This window comes from Rhinolophus sinicus, linkage group LG09 (genome assembly GCF_036562045.2).
Source record: "Rhinolophus sinicus isolate RSC01 linkage group LG09, ASM3656204v1, whole genome shotgun sequence".
NCBI classification, from domain to species: Eukaryota; Metazoa; Chordata; class Mammalia; order Chiroptera; family Rhinolophidae; genus Rhinolophus; species Rhinolophus sinicus.
In genome coordinates, this window is record NC_133758.1 from 48,608,795 (window position 1) to 48,628,163 (window position 19,369).

At 36.1% G+C, this 19,369-nt stretch overlaps 1 protein-coding gene and 1 long non-coding RNA gene across 7 annotated transcripts in view; one reads left to right on the plus strand and one right to left on the minus strand.

The window, feature by feature from the left end:
- ARHGAP28 (Rho GTPase activating protein 28) overlaps positions 1–19,369 on the plus strand; it is a 177,935-nt gene that overhangs the window by 21,782 nt on the left and 136,784 nt on the right. The gene's annotated exons all lie outside the window — the stretch shown is intronic.
- Positions 4,268–19,237, minus strand: LOC141573072 (uncharacterized). Of its 2 annotated transcripts, none has more exons than XR_012498641.1 (4): positions 18,909–19,237; positions 14,896–15,075; positions 10,346–10,534; positions 4,268–4,788 (listed from the first exon to the last, which is right to left on the minus strand). It is a non-coding gene; the product is annotated as an uncharacterized LOC141573072 (long non-coding RNA). The 2 variants fall into 2 exon arrangements; XR_012498640.1 differs by having other exon boundaries at positions 18,895–19,237.

Here is a 19,369-nt window from a genome sequence, read left to right on the forward strand (position 1 = left end):
GACCATGTCTAAACAGAAAGGACTTCCAAGAAATGGGCTCTGGAAGCTTCTCATTGAGTGCAGGGTTGTTAATTCTTAGCCTGGGATTGCTGTGTGATGTACAACAGGTTTTGCCTCCTCTCAGCTAAGGAGCATAGACAGGTAACAATGAGATCCCTTGTTCCTTTCAGCACTTCTTTATCATCTCTTGGTGACAATTCAAGAATGCGGAGGTTAGGCTCCTAAGCAATGCTCAGTGTCATCGAACCAAGATATTTTTTTTTCCTTGTATGCTCGTAATCATTCTATTTGCTTTTGTCTTTGACCCACTGATTGATGATGATTTTTCTGTTGTTGCTGTAAACAATATACATAGGAGTAACAGATGAGGTGAAAATAGAGCTTCAAGCCATTTCCTAATAAATCAGTAGCTTTTGTGTCTTATAGAAGTGTCATTTAGTCAAGTGATTCTAAGACTAGGCTGTAATTTGGGAGGGACAGAGAAATAAGGGATTTATAATATCTAGGTACACTGTTTGAAATGGTTTTGAGTCTTTGAAAGAGACTATTAAATATTTCTCCTTGCTTTCAGTATTGCAATATTGAAATTTCAAAATAGCAATATTGCAATTTTAAAAGCTTAAAGTAAAAATAATAATTTGACATAAGAGCCACTGTTCCTCATAATTTGTGTTTGAAGGCTAATAAATTCCTTCAAATTAGCCTTTAAAAAAATTTAGATATTTCTATTTTATTTAATGCAAAATGAGAATAAGAACAAGTATTATATTTTCAGTGAGACCAAACTGAGATCAACTATAATTTTTTCTTCTCTCTCCCCTATCTGTATTTGTGATTCATAGGGTTAATGCAATCTTACGATTTACTCTATATCATATAGTAAAATTTCAGCTTATTCTATAGCTGCAGACCATAGTTGGAAGAACATAACATATAAAATCTCATGAGGTTTGGTTTGCTATTGACTTCTAAAAATTATTGTTTTCTAAATTAAATGAAAGGATGATATTTGGAGAAATGGGATTGAATGAGTTAAGGCATCTTATTTTGTTTCTGTTTTTAAGTTTAACTTCTGATGGTCTTCCCGGAGTCATGGCTATTGCATATTTCTAAATCACTAGTAGTTTCATCTTGAAACATTTCGCCCTAAGCATACCGATTTTTGTCTTATTAAGTATGATCTCTGCCCATAAAAATCAAAGAGGTTGGTGAAATTCTTATAGGAGTCTTAATTGTAAAGCTGACACACAGAACCATATTCACTTTTCGTGATTAAGATTTGGTCAAATTCTTGTCCACATTAAGTGAATATGTGCTTTTCTTAAGTATCACATCAATAGCTCTAAAATATATGATACAATTAATTCTTTGTTTGCAGTAATTACATCCTTTTTCCTGATTTCTGCTTATCTTAAGTAAGACCATTTTCATGATGGAACAAGGTAACAGGTAATTAGGAAGAAATGACTGTTTAAAACATTATTATAGAATAGAATACCCTGTTTCCCCGAAAATAAGACCTAGCCAGACAATTAGCTCTAATGCGTCTTTTGAAGCAAAAATTAATATAAGACCCGGGGCCGGGTATAATATAATATAATATAATATAATATAATATAATATAATATAATATAATATAATATATACTGGGTCTTATATTAATTTTTGCTCCAAAAGATGCATTAGAGCTGATTGTCCAGTTAGGTCTTATTTTCGGGAAAACATGGTATATAATTTATTTTTGGCCATGTGACTCTGAAGCTATACTTTTCTTACTTCTTTAGTGAAATATCCACTTCTTTTCATTAAGTGTGATCTTCAGAACTTATTGCGGTTTCTCTCAAAAGGTACCACACATCCAAGCTACTTTTACAGGGAACCCTTTAATGATATGTCATTATCATAGTGAGGTTAAACTTGTCTTTGGATAACTGAGACCATTTAAGTGGTGCTAAATCATGGTAGGAGAAAGGAAATTTCAGGTAAATTAAAGATGAACACAGTTCTGTACTGGGTATCATAATCATGATAGTTTAAACACTAAGATCTTAAAAACCCACGCTGGCTTAGAAAGAGAGAACATTGTCAAAACTTTCAAATCACTAAGCAGGACACAGTGGGCAGTTTCTTCTTCATACTGATTTACCACTAGCATGGAGCAGCTAGAACTAGTGATTGACTGTACCCTCTAACAGCTATACCTAAGTGGACTGAGCGAAGGGTAAAGTAATGAACCCGATGCTTCAGGGCATACATGAGCTGCTCCTCCACAGAGGGAGGACACACATGTCCTCCCTCCTTTGGCAGGTCAGTTTCCCAATGATCTTCATAAGCAATATGGTGAATGAAGCCCAGGGGCTGGGCAGGTTAATTTGCCAGCCAAGTTTCCCAAGCAGACTATCCACCTGATAGGTGATATTTGATAGATGAATTTGCCCCAAGGGCAAGGAGGGCAGGGAGTTTGTGTAAGGGAACCAAAAGTAATTTTTCAGACGAATTATAAAGTGATAGAGAGAAAGTATAGGTCTAGGAAGGCAATTGCTGAGCTGCAGGCTGTATGGGAAGCATAATGTAAGAGAATGAAATTGAATAGTGGCTTGTTTCCAAAAAGCGATAATGGAATCCTTAAAGATAGACATGTCACTAGGTTGGTTATTATAGACTAGAAAGTATTGGAGGAGGAGAGGCAGTGATTTGACAAAAGGACTAGAGTGAAATGAAATGTTTGAAGGTAGAAAGAGGCAGAAAAAAGAGAAATGGGAAAAGGCACTACTGAGCTTGTGATGGTAAAAACAACTGATTTTAGGATGAGGAAAAGAAAAATGATAATTATTAAAACCAAATGCAGCCCTTGTCAGCCTTTATGCACATATTTATTGTAAGAAGATGAATAAAAGATCATTTAAAATTCACATGGTGATGTATCAAATCCTCCTGTAAAACATTTGAAAAGAAAAAAATCAATAGAACTCTCCTATTTATGAGCATATAAGATTATAAACTAGGATTTATAGAGATAATTTTATGTAGGTTTAGGTGCACGGAAATTTTTTTTTAATTTATTGGGGTGACAATTAAGAAATTTTATTATCACATATTTTTTGAGGTAGAAAGGAGGAGAGTATTTGCTTTATATTGATTTTTTTGGTCTTTTACAAGTTTTAGAGTTAATCAGGAATCTTAATAAATTTTATGGGCAGAAAAAACTAAGTGAAAGATTTTTGTTAAATAGGAAGCTTGGGGATGGAACCACACAACACAAAAAAAATACACATAAAGGTAACAGAATAAATGCCAGACAAAGAAAGCCATTGGCAGTTGTTGGCATAGTGCAGTGGCTTCTGGAGCTGCTATAAAGAATGTTATTAATACGAAAGCTAATATATTAAAGAGATCAGATCCGAATTTAATGTCACTTGACTTCTGCCAGTTACACTCATTGTGTGTAAGTAAAATGACTATTTTATTGTAAGTTGGGACACTTTCGAAAGTGAAAGTAGGTGCTAGTAACCATCATGTCTGGACAGCTGGTATAAACTGGGATTTGTTTTAAAATCAAACTAGAAATGGTCACTCTATGCCTGAATCCAAATACCATAAAATGTATTTCATGTTTTCTAAAATGAATATCATTCCTGGACAACATTTGAGCGGTTTCTTTGTATTATCAGCAAACGTCAAAAATATCAATTAAATTAGTATATATCTCAACTATTATGGTTAATATGTAAATCACAAAAGAATTGAAGCATTTGGTCATAAGTCACTGCTAGTTCTATATTCAGCTTCACCAATATTGAAATAATCAACTCTTAATTTTGGAAGAAGCAAATCTATGTTGAGGGCAAGATTTCTGGAATCAGAGTGCTGGAAATGGAATCCTGGCTCTTCTATTAACTGTGGGACCTTGGGCAAGTTGTTTAGTCTCTAAGTGGCTCAGCTTCCTCACAGGAAATAATAGTAGTATCTATCTCGTAGACTTATTGTGAGAATTAAAAACATCAGTGTAAGTAAAGACCTTAGAACAACTGCCACATAGTGAGATCAATTCACCAGTGTAAGAATTGACTATAGTAATCCCTCTTATCCACGGTTGATACATTCCAAGACCTCCAGGGGATGCTTGAAACCTCAGATAGTACTGAACCCTACATATACTATGTTTTTTCCTATACATATGACTAGGTATGATTAAAAAAAAAATACAGTGAATATTTAAATTAAAAAATTTATTACAGTAAAAGATACATTGCTGTTAATCCCCCTCAAAATACTCCCCCTTGTTTCAAACATGCTTATCTCATCGTTCTTGCCACTTTCTGAAGCAGTTCTGGAAGTCCTATTTTGTGAGTCTCTTTAGTGGCGCTGTTGTGGCTGCCTCCATGTCCTGAATCATTTTGACTTTGGGCAAGAGCCAGAAGTCGCACAATGCAAGATCTGGTGAATAAGGTGGATGACGACATACTATAATGTTTTTACTTGACAGAAATTGCTGTAAACCAGAAGTGATGTGTGACACGAAGTGTTGTCATGTTGGAGAATGAAACCATTTGCCCATTTCATGTTAGTGCGTTGTTTGTGATCCATAATTTATGGCACACTTTAAAATACACCTTCTCTCAACTGTAGCTCACACCCAACTGACTGCACTGAACAAGTTGAAACTTGTCACACACTGTTACTGAGTTTTGATGTACTGCTTCCCATATTGAAGATCCCTGCCGTACCATTGGATGACACTCAGCAGCAGCAGCATTCACTGTATGTTTGATCACACCTTGTACATGCCTATGAGAAAGTTGAATTTATAAATTAGGATGATGAGAGGTTTCATCACGCTGCTCAGAGTAACATGAAACTTGTGTAAAAATTATTTGTTTCTGGAATTTTCCATTTAGTATTTTTGGACCATGGTTGACTGGGTAACTGAAACTGCAGAAAGTGACATTGTAAATAAAGGGGGACTTCTGTATTTTTCTTCTTATATTTTTATGAAACACCATTCCTTTTTTGCATAGTCGTTTGAATTGGCGTTTCCTGCCCTCCTTTCTTTCCCGCTCCTTCTGCTTCAATACCACCTTAAAGTGGTGAAACCTAAGATAAGTAATGAGAACAACTCTCATAGAAATACCTAGCATAACATATCCTTTTTGGCCCTTTGCAGAAAATATGGCCTGTTTAATAGTTAACACAAATGGGAAATGGTAGTATATTTGGAAACATGGAAATTGACTAGTGGAATAAGCCATTTTTTAACATGGTGAAGTTTGGGAAACAGGTGAAAGCCCTGTTAAATATCCTGTAGAGATATATAGGGGAGAATTGGAGTGAGGCAGAGCAACATTGAAAGACAGGAAGGGAAACAAGTGGAGTAAAACCTAGGGAAGTGAAATGTCTCTACAGAGAGGGGTCAGAGGCAGAGAAAAATGACAATAGAAACTTGGCTAGCATTACATACTTGGAAGAGTATATTAGGAATTATAAGGATACATGATTAATACAAAGCTTGGATTTATAATTATTATGATGTTACCACCCCAGAAAAATAAAATTTATACAGGTTTGGTAAAGGAATATTTAAGTGGTGGACAATTTTCCACCTACCTATCCTATTGAATTAAGAATTAAGCAATGACAAGGGTATGTGGAATTTTCCAAAAGTTTGTGATCTACGTCCTTCTCTCCATCATTCCGGAGATAATGGGACCTATGATATCAGAGACACAGGCACAGACTGAATATCCAATGTTTTTAGCAACTCTGGTAAATTCTTTCAAAATTGGTGTCAGGGGTCTTTCCAGAGTTCAGCAGAACACAGCATTGAACACAGAGTTGTTGACCCCACACAAGCAGGACTAGACCTCAAGCTCCCACACTATACCACGTCCAGAAGAATTATGAGCTCTGCCCCTTGGATTACCTGTCAAGTCAAGAGGCTTAGAGGGTGGTTTCCCCAAGATTAGCCTCTGCAGTTCAATGTGGAGCTATAAATTTTTGACTTTGAGGGCCATTTTCCAAGTGCCTGAGAATCCTTTCTTTGTGCTGTGTTAAAGAGCTGTTTCCCAAGTTTATTGGAAAAAAAATCTGAAGCTTAAGAACTCTTCTTTGTATATGTCACTGCATGGAATTGTAGGTTTGCTAGAAATATTATTTAGAAGATTCAAAGTAAGGAATTCCTGTGACAAACATACTATAATTACATCAGATATAAAGGGGTGGGAGCTTAAAATCCATAAGTGTAAATAAGATTGCTCTTTCTTTTCTTTGGTTTACGGCATAGATTCTGCTCTAGAGTCTGTTGCTCACTTGCCTTTGCATACTGCAACAGAAAGGAAGGAAAATGCAAATTGTCCAATTTTCCTTCTAGTTAGTTGGTCTAGTTCAAGATTTGTAAGTAGCCAGACCTGGTAATGAGGTTTTATGGTACTTGTGAATTTTTTTACTCTATATCTGTCCACTTATTACCTTAGATAAATTAGAGGTAGTTTTTAATCACAGAAGATCAAAGGCAAAATAGGAAATGATTTCTTCATAGTCAGTAAGAGTCAGGAAAGGACATAGGACTGCTTTAGATTTGTTCTAAAATAATATGGAACTTGTTTTTATTAATGAGGTTTTCTTAATCGTGCTAATTTGCACATGTGAATCTGTATGATGTATTTGAATAAAATACTTGTTAAAATCAATTAAAATTTAATTTTTAGCAAGCATGGAGTAAGCTTTTCCTTTTAAATGGTTACTCTGTTTTCTTCTAATCTTCATTTCACCATTGATGTCTTATATAGAATTTGAAAGCAGGCAAATTCAGATATCCTCATAGATGAGGATTTAGTTCTTACTCTAATCCTTTTAGACACAATTACTGAAGTTTCAGAAAGTTTTATTAAAGAGTTGGTAGACTAATTTGGAACAAATCAGATTTTTCAAAAAGTAAAGTTTAGAAACCAATAAGAAAATCCTAGTTCTCATTTAGAACATCTTATCAGTGATTATTAAAAGCCTCAGTTTGGGTATGGTCTTTATTATTTTATAACTTTTCTGTACTATATATGAAGTTGCAATAACTCTCTTCCTTTCTGTGATTCTCTCATTTATTATTAAAAGATTACTAATTTTTACCCAATTATCCTGCATAAAGCATGGTTAATTAAAATATATATATATATATATTTCTAGCTTGAGCTCTGTAACTAACATGTGTAAGAATTTTAAGTAAGCCAGAGATGCTTAGGAAACATCAGTCTTAAATGAGTGAAGGAATTGAAATCTACAAGTCACGTATGACAGGAAATAAATATGGAAATTGTAAGAGTAGGAAAGAAAAGTAATAAGTAGCTAAAATTTGAGCAGTCTCACAGAATCCTATCTTACCTGGAAAAATATTAACGATAGAATAGAGAAAGTAGGCTCCCACACCCAGCTGCAGAGTTCCCTGCTAAAAAATAATCTGTCTTTAAATTTCACCCAGGAGTTTCTGCTTCCTACAGCGTTTAAAGGCTGTGTCCAGCGTTTGAATAGTGTACTGCAGTCAAATTTTTGGTCACAGGTGGTTGATTCTTTTCTTAAAGGGGGGTTCCTTAAGATTGTAATTAGAACCTTGTTTGGTTCAACAAGAGGGCTATGCTAATTGTTGGCTCTTTTCTAGAAGAGGGACATCAAAATATAATCAAAATGTATCCTAATGATGCATATCTAAGTAAGTTCAAACCAACCAACCAACCAACCAACCAACCAACCAACCAACCAACCAAACTACCTGTTTTGGAAAACTGCAGTGAATAGATAAGTTTTTTTCCCCTTTACAAACAATGGGCAGCTTTAAAAATTTGATGGCTATAAGTTTACAAATATGATTGTTTTATATTCCAAGTTAAAAAAAATTTCATACTGTGATTGAAAGCAAAAGTAGTATAATTCATTGGAGAACTATCAGGGCCAAGATCCTCTTATAAAAATAAGACTATAATCCCCACCCCACCAAGAAATTCTTAAGTCCAGGTGAGAAACAAACTCAGAATACAGCAAATACAATATACAATTATATACTATAATAAACATACAGTAAAATATTAAAGTTAAATATACAACTTCTATGAAATTGTTTCATAAAAGACTTTTAAAACTAGTAAAAAAGCTTATTTTCTACTGATGTTTCTATTGATTTTACAACACATTCAAACCATTTTCTGAAGTCACTTGCAGTTTGTTAGTAATATAAAAGCTTCATAACTAAAAAAGGGATTAATTTGATAAAGCAGTAATTAGAGTTGATTTGAAATTTATCGTCTAAAGCTTATCTCAGTTTACTTTAAGCTACTGTAATAGTACTTTCCCTTTAAGACCTCTCTCACCATTACTATTACTTTACATTCTAATCTTTAATTCATATGAAGGGATTTGTTACAGTAGTCTGGGACTCAATCTCTTCAAAAGGATACAACATTGAAATGGGCCTTGTCCTTCCCTGGATTCATTTTACATTACTGATTTTAGCTGGGTGTAATTCAGAATACAAAATGTGTAGGTACTATTTATTCATATCAGTGGTCTTTAGAATACAGAAAAATGAATTCGTGAGATTATACTTATGTCTCTATGTCTAAAACAAACTATTTACCACAAGTTAAATTTCAGACTTTAAAATGCGTGTAGACATACACAAAAGAGTGCATACACTGTACAGTTTCATTCATATACCGTACAAAAATAGGCAAAACTAATCTATGGTATCAGAGCTGAAGATAGTGGTGCCTCTAGGGTGGGAGTGGGGCAGTTACATTGTGGAAGGAATATGGGGCCATGGCCAAGTTATATAATATTATCTCATGAAGGCTCAGCTTCTTCATCTGTATAAAGATGTGTGATAATATGTATAGAGTTCTTGGCACAGTGAGTGGTATATAGTAAGGATTTAATAAGCAGTAGGTACTGTCAATAACCAGTGGTCTACTTCTACTGTCAGTCCCATAGGTTTCTCAAATTCAAGAGGTCCATTTTGACTTTCTCTTCCTTCACTATTATCAGCTTATTTGCTGATAACATGGAACTCATTCTCCTCTTCCCTCCTGCTCAGCCCCACCCCCCCACCCCGCTGCCCCCATCAATCACCAAGTCCATTGACTAGCTTTTCAGAGTACATCAGTTTCTTTTATCCCCATGGCATGACTCAAGACATCAGCTTTTCTCACTTCTCTTAACTTCAAATGGCACCCAGGTGCTCACTCTGCTTAAAAATAAAAGCAAAAACAGAAAAACCCAAACAACTTCTGAGGGAAAGTAATTTTTCTGAAATGAAGTTCAATCATGTCCCATATATGCCCTGCTTAAAATGCAATAATGGTTTGTTATTTCCCTTAGGATAAACTCTAATTGCTTAATATTTAAACTCTCTAATAAGGCCTTAAAAGGCCTGAATTGCCTCTAGGTTCAACTCTTGTTATTTTTTATCTACAATCTATACTGCAAAAGGGTTTAATTTCATTTAGTTACTCTTTATCACACTGCACCATCCTTTTTCAATTCACACATGTTATGCCTTCTGTTAGAAATAGACCTCTTTTCGGTGCCCCTCTCTCCCTTCCCCACTGTTATGGACTTAATTGTGTTCCCTAAAAATTCATATGTTGAAGTCCTAACACCCAGTACCTCAGAATGTGACTCTATTTGGAGATAGGGCCCTTAAAGAGGTAACTGATTTAAAATGGGGTCCTGAGGGTGGGCCCTAATCCAGTCTGATTGATCTTATAAGAAGAGGAAGTTGGGTCATGTACTAGCGCGGAAGTAAGACCATGTGAACACAAGAGTGAGAAGACAACGATCTTTAAGCCAAGGAGAGAGGCCTCAAAAGGAAACCAACTCTGTTGACACCTTGATCTCGGACTTCTAACATCCAGAACTGTGAGGAAATCAATTTCTGTGTATAAGCCACTCAGCCTGTGGTACATTGCTGAGGCAGCCCTAGCAGTTAATCTATCCATGATGAATTAATTCATCCCGTTCTTCAGGAATAAGCTTAGAAGTCACCTCGTTTAGGATACTCTGTTGGCTAGACCAGGTACTTTTTTGTATGGCACAACCACATCAAAGATACATTGACTTCACTATGGGTCAGGCACCATTCACAGTGTTTTGCCTGTATCATCCATTTAATTCTCAAAATAACTTTATGAGGGGGAGGTAGTTTTATCCTCCTGCATTTACTGAACAGAAAACTAGGGCAAAAGGAAGTTGCCAAGCAATGTGACTGTGTACAAATGACCCAGTCTTTTTCCTCAGGTCTTATTTGTCAAGGTAGAATGTTCTTATGTAAGTATTAGACTTTTGACTCCAAAGTAACTTTACTTACCTTATTGTAGCATTCATCCAATGTTATTGCAAATACTTGTTTTATTTTCTTCTCCAAGAGCACAAAGTCTGGATTTTTTCTGCCTGTCCAGCAGCCAGTGTCCAGCACAGTGTGTGGCCCGTAAGTATTTGTTGATGCTCCTGGCTCTGATGCTGAGGCGCATGAACTGCCATAAGCATCCTGCCTGGCCTGCAGATGGGGAAGAACAGCAGCAGTGCTCTTGAAGTAGAGATGATGAAAGAGCAGAAGTGTGACTGACAGGGCTCAAGTGAGCATGGTATCTCTTAGCCTCTCCCTCTTTTACTTGGGGTCAGAGAAGGAACTTATTAAAGCAGACAAGTAATTGTTAAGAAATATTATATAACCAATATATATCCCTACATATGCTTGGCCCTTCCTTGGCTATGTTGCTTCATCTAAACTTACAATAAAGACAGTTTTTTCTTCAGAAATTTAAGAAATGGATGATAAAATCTAACTCTACACAATTTAATTTGTACATGGAACGAGTCCTCATAGAATGAAAGAGTAAGCCTGAATAATTTCATTGAAATAAAGGGCAAATAGCTCAATTATTGAATTGTTTGATGTTGGAAGACAAAAATGCAAGTTGGCACATTTTCTAGAATTTCACAGGTACTTCCTACAACCCAGGGTTCGTTAACACTGGCACACTGGCCCATGTCCGGATTCCAGGACCGCAGTGAGAGCTGGGCCAGGTTAGTTCAGAATTGTAATTTAAACTTAGAGAAGCCTTTAATTTGTTTAATTTTTTGGTGAATATTGATTAAGTACTTAGTGTGTGCCAGATATCGAGGATGTGAAAATAACAAGACAGTGTCTGCCCTCAAAGAGTTTTCTGTCTAGTGGAAGAGATAAACAGGAAAGCAAATCATGCGATGAAGGAGACAGGGGCTCGGATGGAAAAATGTTCAAGACCAAAGACACAAAGGAGACAGTAACCATTCCTACCTGAGAGACAGGAGAGGTTTGTAGGTTTTGCAGTGGTCATTTGGCTGGGTTCTGAGAGACAAACCCTTGAACAAATGTAGCTCCACTTAGAAATAAAACCATTATTTCTGACAATTATTTTGGCACATATCATAAAACTTTTGTAAGTATAGGATTGTGGGGACAGAGCCGGGAGTACAGTTTCCAGGCTCTCGGCCTCACGTGGAAAGGTGCTCACTCGGATAGTAAATGGCCATTAACTGTGATTGGATGGCCATCAGCTGTGGCTACTTGGCCATCAGCTGTAACCAGTGAGCCATTGGCCACTAATATAACTGCTATGGCTATGCTAGCAAAAATGTGGGCTAACAAGAAGATGGTGGCTGAGCCTGCAAACGGAGCAGTGAGGGTTGCAAACAGTGTGGCTCCTGCTTCCTGTGTCTCCAACCCAGCTGCCAGCGAGAATATAGTGGTATATTCTCCTACCTATGTCCCCTACCTATGGCTCCGTGGGTGTTCCTTTCCGGCCTCACCATGTCCTGTGTTCTTATGTGGGGAGCGGGAGCTGAGACCCCACCTGTCACCCTGCGTGACAAGGATCGTCATAAAAAATGACTGTCAAAAAAGGGACACAGCCATAGTCCAAGTACACCTGTTTTCTAACTCTAGAGTTCATTTTCATTTTATACTTGGTATGATTTTAACTACGTTTATTTTGAATCTACATGACATAATTCAATTCAACATTTATTGAACACTTACTTGTACCAGGCACTGTGCTAGGCTCTGGCGCAGAGTTGAATTTCTTGCTCTCCAGCTCACCATCTCATAGGGAGACCGATATGTAAATAAGTCTTCTAGAATACAGGTGTTAACTGCACCCAATAGTAAGTATTTAACTCTGAGTAGTGAAGGAACCTGGTAAGGTTTCTCAGAGTTAGTAACATTTGGATAGGGTTTTGAAAACTAAGTAGGATTTGGAATTTTTAAAAGAAAGCGAAATAATAAAAACTGAGCATTATCTTTAAAATCCAGTGATTAGGGAGGACTTTCTATACATATATAATATCAGATGCAAGTAATCAGTGCATGGACTAACCTACTGTATTTATATATGCTGCAACATGTGACAGAGGACATGCATATTTAGGTCTATTTTGTATTTATAAAGAAGCTACAAAAAAGCATAGTTTATTAATATTATCTATATCATCTTAATCTTTTTATATCTAGATTAATCAAATAACAATCTAGGAAAGAGAAATAAGATCTTTTTAATTTCCTGAGGATATGGGAGGGGGTCACATCTTGTTTGTTGCTACATTGAATTTTGGTAGGACTTGGTCTGGGCACAGAAAATGTTGTATTCTTCTCATTAGGAATTTAGGATTAGGAAACCACAGCAAAGAGTATCATAGTTTTTCTGTTTAAAAAAAAAAAAAAAAAGACTTGGTGAAATGCAGAGTCAGCCTAAGTTTCAGGCAAAGAGAAAGCTTAACAGTATCTACTTACCATGTGTATTTGTGAAAGAAAGGCTAATATCTTCATTTCCCATAAAACAGAGATAACTTCTACTTTCCATGAATATCGATGCAATACAGGAATTGAAATTCCAGTTTAACTTACGTGCCAAGTTAGCTTTCTAGAGAAAATATTTATATTTTACTAATACCTCATGCCTATTATCTGTACATCAGTTCTTTTACTATTTTCCTAGCACGTATCACCATGTATATATTTCTATATGCAGACTCACACAAAATTGAAATAGTGATCTTTAATAAGTTAATGGCTTAGATTCATCCACCACTTAACAAATATTTATTGAACCTACTAAGTATCAGGTCTTCCTGGTGCTGAGGAAACAGTGGTGTACAAAACAAAACAGTAATTTCTGCCCTCAGGAAGCTTACATTTTGAGGGTAGAATATAAGTGAGATATATAAATTAAACTTTTAGTTAGTATGTAGTGTATTGTGATAAATGCTGTGGGGAAAAATAAAACCGACACGGGTATAAGGGGTACCAGAGAACTGGATGAAGGGTGGTTGCAATTTAAAATGGGTAGGAGGGAGGATTCACCAAGAAAAGAACATTTGAGCTTAGATCTAATCTACTGGAGAGAACAGCAGGTACAAAGGCCCAGGGGTGTCTGTTGTCTCGAGGGATAGCAGGAAGGCCCGTGTTACTTGAGTGAAGAAAATAAGAGAATAAGAGGGTAGTAGATGATGTGGGAGAGGTAATGGAAGGTCAGATAACATTGGGCCTAGTAAACCATTTTAAGAACTTTTATTTACAATCCTTTAGTCTACATAGTCATCTGTTTATTAAAATGTATTGAACATCTGTTTTGTATCAGGGATTATATGAAGCGACAGGGAAATAATAGGCTTATAATACTTGCCTTCAGGTGTAATACTTGTTTTCAAGTAGTTTGTTACAGCAGAGTTTCCTTAATAATAATATAAATAAGAACACGTATCGTATACTTATATACCAGGCATTACCCTAAGGGCTTATATACATTATCTCCTTTTATATTCACAGCGTTACTGTGATATAGGTACTATCAATCATTCCTAGGGAAACTGAGGCCGCAGCAAGGTCAAGTAACTTGCCCAAGTTTATGGGGTTAGTCATCAGCAGCACGAGGCTTCAAACCTAAGGAGTCTTAGCCCAGAGCTCAGCCCTTGACCACGATACATATGTACACTCTGGCCTCTCAGGAAGTCGACCAACTCTTACAAAGATTCCTCTCTGAGGTGGGAGAGTCATGCAGGACTGTGTGGGTGTGGTGTGATCTTGGGAGTCGGACAGATCTTAGGTGGGACTCTGACCTCCCCTGGTATTTACTCAGGCGTAACTAACCTCTTTTACCCTCAGTTTTTCTAATCCTTAGAAACGGGGGGAATAACACTGTAATAGGTATGTCGTCAAGATTTAATAATAATTGACCCTTGAATAACATGGCTTTGAACTTGGTGGGTCCACTTGTACACGGATGTTTTTCAATAAATAACAGTAAATGTATTTTCCTTATGATTTTCTCATTAACCTTTTCTCTGGCTTACGTTATTGTAAGAATACAGTATATTATATGTATAACATACAAAATATGTGTTAATCGATTGTTTATGTTATTGGTAAGGCTTTGGTCAACAGTAGGCTATTAGTAGTTAAGTTAAAGTTATGCACGGATTTTCAACTGCTTGGGGGGTTGATGCCTCTTACCCCTGCGTTGTTCAAGGGTCAACTGTAGATGAAATGGGAACAACATACCACAGTGTTTGATCCAACCTGGGTACTCAGTAAATATTTTGTTTTTCCCCCTTTTCTTTCCACGAGTCGTGGAAACACCCTGTGATTACATTTACCTTGCAGGTTTTTTGATTCAGAGAGAATACTTGAGCAAGTATGATTTTTTTTTTTTTTGTCTTACAGAAGAGGTTTATAGGATAATGTTCTGTAAATAAATGTATCATCCTTTTCTTATTCCAACATGTGGGGTTAGTTAAGTTCTGTGTTTAGAGCTGAATTGATTTCTGTTTCCTGTGGGTCAGTGGAAGCCAGGCATTTCTGCCCTGCACAGCTCTACTCACCTTTCAGTATAACACCTTCTCACGTGCTGTTACTCTGCTGTTTGCAAATGCACTTGTAGCCTGGGGAGTGTGCTACTGTGTTGTTGAAAAGGCTTTCATCCTGGAAAGTTGACCTGCTGCTGAAAAGCTCACTGAAGAACCATATTATCATTTCCTCGTACTGTATTTTTCCTGATTCAGCTGATTATACCCACAGAGACCCAAAATAAAAGAAAAGAGAAAAAAAGTCATTTTCTGAAGAAGACTTGTGAAAATGTAAATTCTTGCACTGTGAAAGTAGAGGTAGTAACTGGTTCACTGGGGAATTACTCTTCAGTTTGTACAGTATCAGAACCTAGCTATGTAATCCTGGGCAAATTACTTAACCTCTGTGCCTCCATTTCTTTATCTATAAAATGATGGTAGTAATAGTGCAGTCTCATAGAGTGGTTAGTATATGTAACATTAGTTAGTATATGTAAACTAAAGCACATAGAACACTAAGCAAAAATTATTGCGGTTTTTGCAATTATTTTTAACCTTTTAAACCGCAATTACTTTTGCACCAACCTAATAGTAAATGCCTAAAGTGTTTATTATTATCATTATTTTAAGCCTGCATAGCATCTTGATTATTCATGTTTCCCTATTAAAGTCTAGACTGTGGTTTGGCTTCCTAATGTAAGAAATACTTGAGAAAAGTAAAAATCATTTTATTTATTGCTAATTAATGATCAAAATAAAAGACATAACCTACTATGTAAAGCAAATAGCTTGTTAACTTATCAATGGAGAATCACACTTGATTTTATTATTTGTTCTTCATTGTTGAGTATATGATTAAATAATAAAGACTTCACTTAGTTTGCTTCCTGTAGAAGAATTACCAAAGACTGTTGTTTATAACGAAGGCCCAAGAGCTGTTGAAAACGGGCAATAAAATCAAGCTTTAGGAGAAGTACAGCATAAAAGCAAGAGTCAACCTGTGACTTAATCCCCTCGTTATGCATTTGAGTTAATAATCATTGGCACATAATCACTAATAGTCAAAGCTGGCTTTTCACAGCTTATTGTAACAAGAACTATTTGCTATCCTGGATTCAGAGCATGTTTCCTCCTGACAATCATTTTGCGTCTTTTGTTCCCAGTAATCATTTTGAGACCATTTATGTTGTCAAGGAAGCTATAGTTTCATTTCCAGACTTTTTTATTCCAGGGAAGAGATGGGTTGAGATCTTGACATGTTTTAAAACTTTCTTGTAATTAAGGGTAGTAGCTAATAATAATTTTCCCTAATTATGCAAGTACTGTAACTTCAATAACATGTTTACCCTACATTTCTTCCTCCTGCTGTATCTGTTACTACGTAGTATCTTTTGGGTTTTTAACCATTACGGGCATAAAGACTTTTGAGAATGAAAATCTGTCAACATTTTCCGCCAAAAGAAGCTAGTTTTAACACTAGTAAGGCTGGTTTTCTTTTGTCTATTGAAAAATTACTGCTATATGGAACGTACAATAAAATCAACAGTCAGTATTCAAAATTTTGTTGTTAAAAGAACAACAAAAAGACAGAAAATACAGAAGCAGTAAGTTTTGAGCAACGGCGAATATTTCCCTTCAACTCTGTCTCAGATATTGAACTTGAAGTGTATTTATAAATGACACTAGAATAGTTCTTTTACTTCAGCAGAAACTGTCAAAGTTTGATTAACCATCAAAATTATACAAATTTCATCTTCTAACAGTCCTTAAAAACTTTGTTTAATATGGTAACTAGGTACCTCCTCTCTTGCTCACTTCCTCCATCTGATCCACTTTAACCCTACTCATCTTTTCTCATTTTCATGACACTTATTATCTTCTTAAACACTACATAATTTACTTATTTATTGTCTTTATTATCTCTGTCACTAGATTAAACTTCATGAGGGTAAAGTTCTTCATGTTTTTCTCTGATGCATATCAAATGCCAAGAATTGTGTCTGGCATATAGTGAAGTATTCAATATATATTTGATGAATGAAAATTGGGACTAAGTTTTCTCTTCACATTGAGTCAAGTTATTTTTACTGCACATTAAAAGGGATTGTGTTATACATATACCATATTGGAAGAGTCTGTGGGAATTATTTTTATTAAGATTTCCATGTTTTCTCTTAGTATATTAAACTTTGAGGAGGCAGTAATAAAATTCTGATTAAAATGACCTTTAATGGCTTTCCATTGTTTAAGGATGAGGACTGAAATTCTTCATGTAGCTGCAAGGCCACATCCACCTCTCCAGTGCTGTCTGTGCTTCTGCCCTTTTTTCAAGCTGCCCAAATGCCCCCCACACCTTCTTGCCCTCATTGTCCTGCCTGTAACATTCTTCTGGCCACTGACCTCACCACCCTCTGCACCTAACTGAATCCTACTCATCTGTCCAATCCCAGCTCAAGCAACTTTTCCTCAGGGAAACCTTCACTCAGGGCATTTATCTCCATTTTGTAATTGTAGTTATATGATTTGTCTCCGCTTCAGACAGAAATCTTGATAAGGGCCTTTTGAGAATATGTGTGTCTTTGCTTCTCATTGTACCTCTTGTCTCCAACATAGGGCCTGGTACCTGGTAGGTTCTCAAAACCTTTTGTTGAATGAAATGTTTGTTGTGTGTTAGCACTAGCCTAAAACAGAAAGAAGCCTGCCATAGGCTGGTAGAGAGTCTACTATGCTCTCCTTCTAGTTTCTTCCTCAGCCTGTCTCTGCTCTCCTGCCATCTCCACCCCCACCATGTAAAGTTTACTGAAAAAATGCCTTTGTTATCAGTTATGCAGCTATGAATGCCATTTAATAGAAATAGGGAGAGCAAGAATATATGGAAATCAAGTAGTTTGGTATTTCTTAAGAAAGTCACTTTATAAATAAAATACGTGCTGTTTTGCATTTACCAGTATGGTCTTAGCCTCATAGGACAGGGCAAGTATAGTAACCTGATGTTGAGATAAGACATCCTGCTGATGTCTAAAAATAGTTGGAATGGTGACTGGCTTTACCTTGAAATTCAACAGGATCAGTAACATTAGTCTCTTTTACCATTTTTATTTTTAAAATACCCATTGTATAGAAAGCTAAATTGGCCTTTATGGATATAACCTATTTTGGCTTTACTGTTTGTTGAGTGTTCTATGAAATGAGGTATGTTTTCATTTTGCAGAGACTCTCCCATGTACACTGTGTGGCGTGTATGCTGAGGAATGGATAATGGGGAGTGACTTAGCTAAGGGTGACTAACTTTGGGGCAGGATCTGAATGTCAGCATGGCTTTATATTTTTCTCTGTGTTTTGAGTATGCAGAAACCATTATGCCTGAGAGTGCAGAGGATAAAGGTAAAGAAGAAGTAAAAGTTGTTCTTAGACAGAAAATATTTTAGATAAAGAACTAGAGACTTGGGGGTGGCTGGTTAGCTCAGTTGGTTAGAGTGTGGTTCTGGTAGCACCAAGGTTGCTGGTTCGATCCCCGCATGGGCCACTGTGAGCTGCGCTCTCCTTAAAAAAAAATGAAAGAACTAGAGAGTCAAATTCTGTGTTCATTTATATATACATGATACAAACAAGCCCACTATGAAATGTTTTTTAATTGAACAAAGTGAGGCTTAATAATTTTAATAGTTTTTTTATTAAGTAAAAAAGAAAAAATGAGTGAAACTTGAAAAAGCAATTCATTTATGATATGAGGATAAGAAGTATAAGTTGTAAGACAGTTATCAGCTTGGAAAAACATTTTTATATTGGTCAATTTGGGTATTCAGGTAGCTCTCCGGAATATATACAAAGAAGAGTTTACTATATAATCTACTAAATAATCACCCATTGCCTTATCTACTGATAAGGAAAACAAGTAAAGCTAATACTGATTATCATTAGTCACAAAGTGAATTTGACTCACTTCAATAGCAATGTGTAAACTTTTCTAAGGGTAAAATTGAAAATAATAACAAGACTTTATACGAGGTGTGACAGTGAAGTTTGTGAACTTACCACTGTGCACTTACATGGCAGCACTGTACAAACAGCTTGGTAAGGTTTCATAATCTTGGTACAGCAGTGTCTCACTGCTGTGTTCCTGTTGATGTGTGGCGCTGGTGTCTTGCTGAGTGGTGTTCATTATTGTTATTGCATGTTTTTGTATGCCATCACGAGAATATCTGAGCTTGAATTAGAACAACGAATAAGCATTAAATTTCTTGTTAAACTTAGCAGGAGTGGAAGTGAAATTAGGGACATGTTCATCCAAGTTTATGGGGATAATGCCATGAAGAAAACGGCCGTGTACAAATGGATTAAATGTTTTTCTGAGGGGAGAGAACACGTCACTGATGAAGAGAGGTCAGGGCAACCAGTAACGAGCAGAACTGATTAAAACATTGCAAAAATTAGTCGAATTGTGTGTCAAAATCATCGGCTGACTGTGAGAAGCATAGCAGACCAAGTCAACGTTGATAGAGAAACAGTT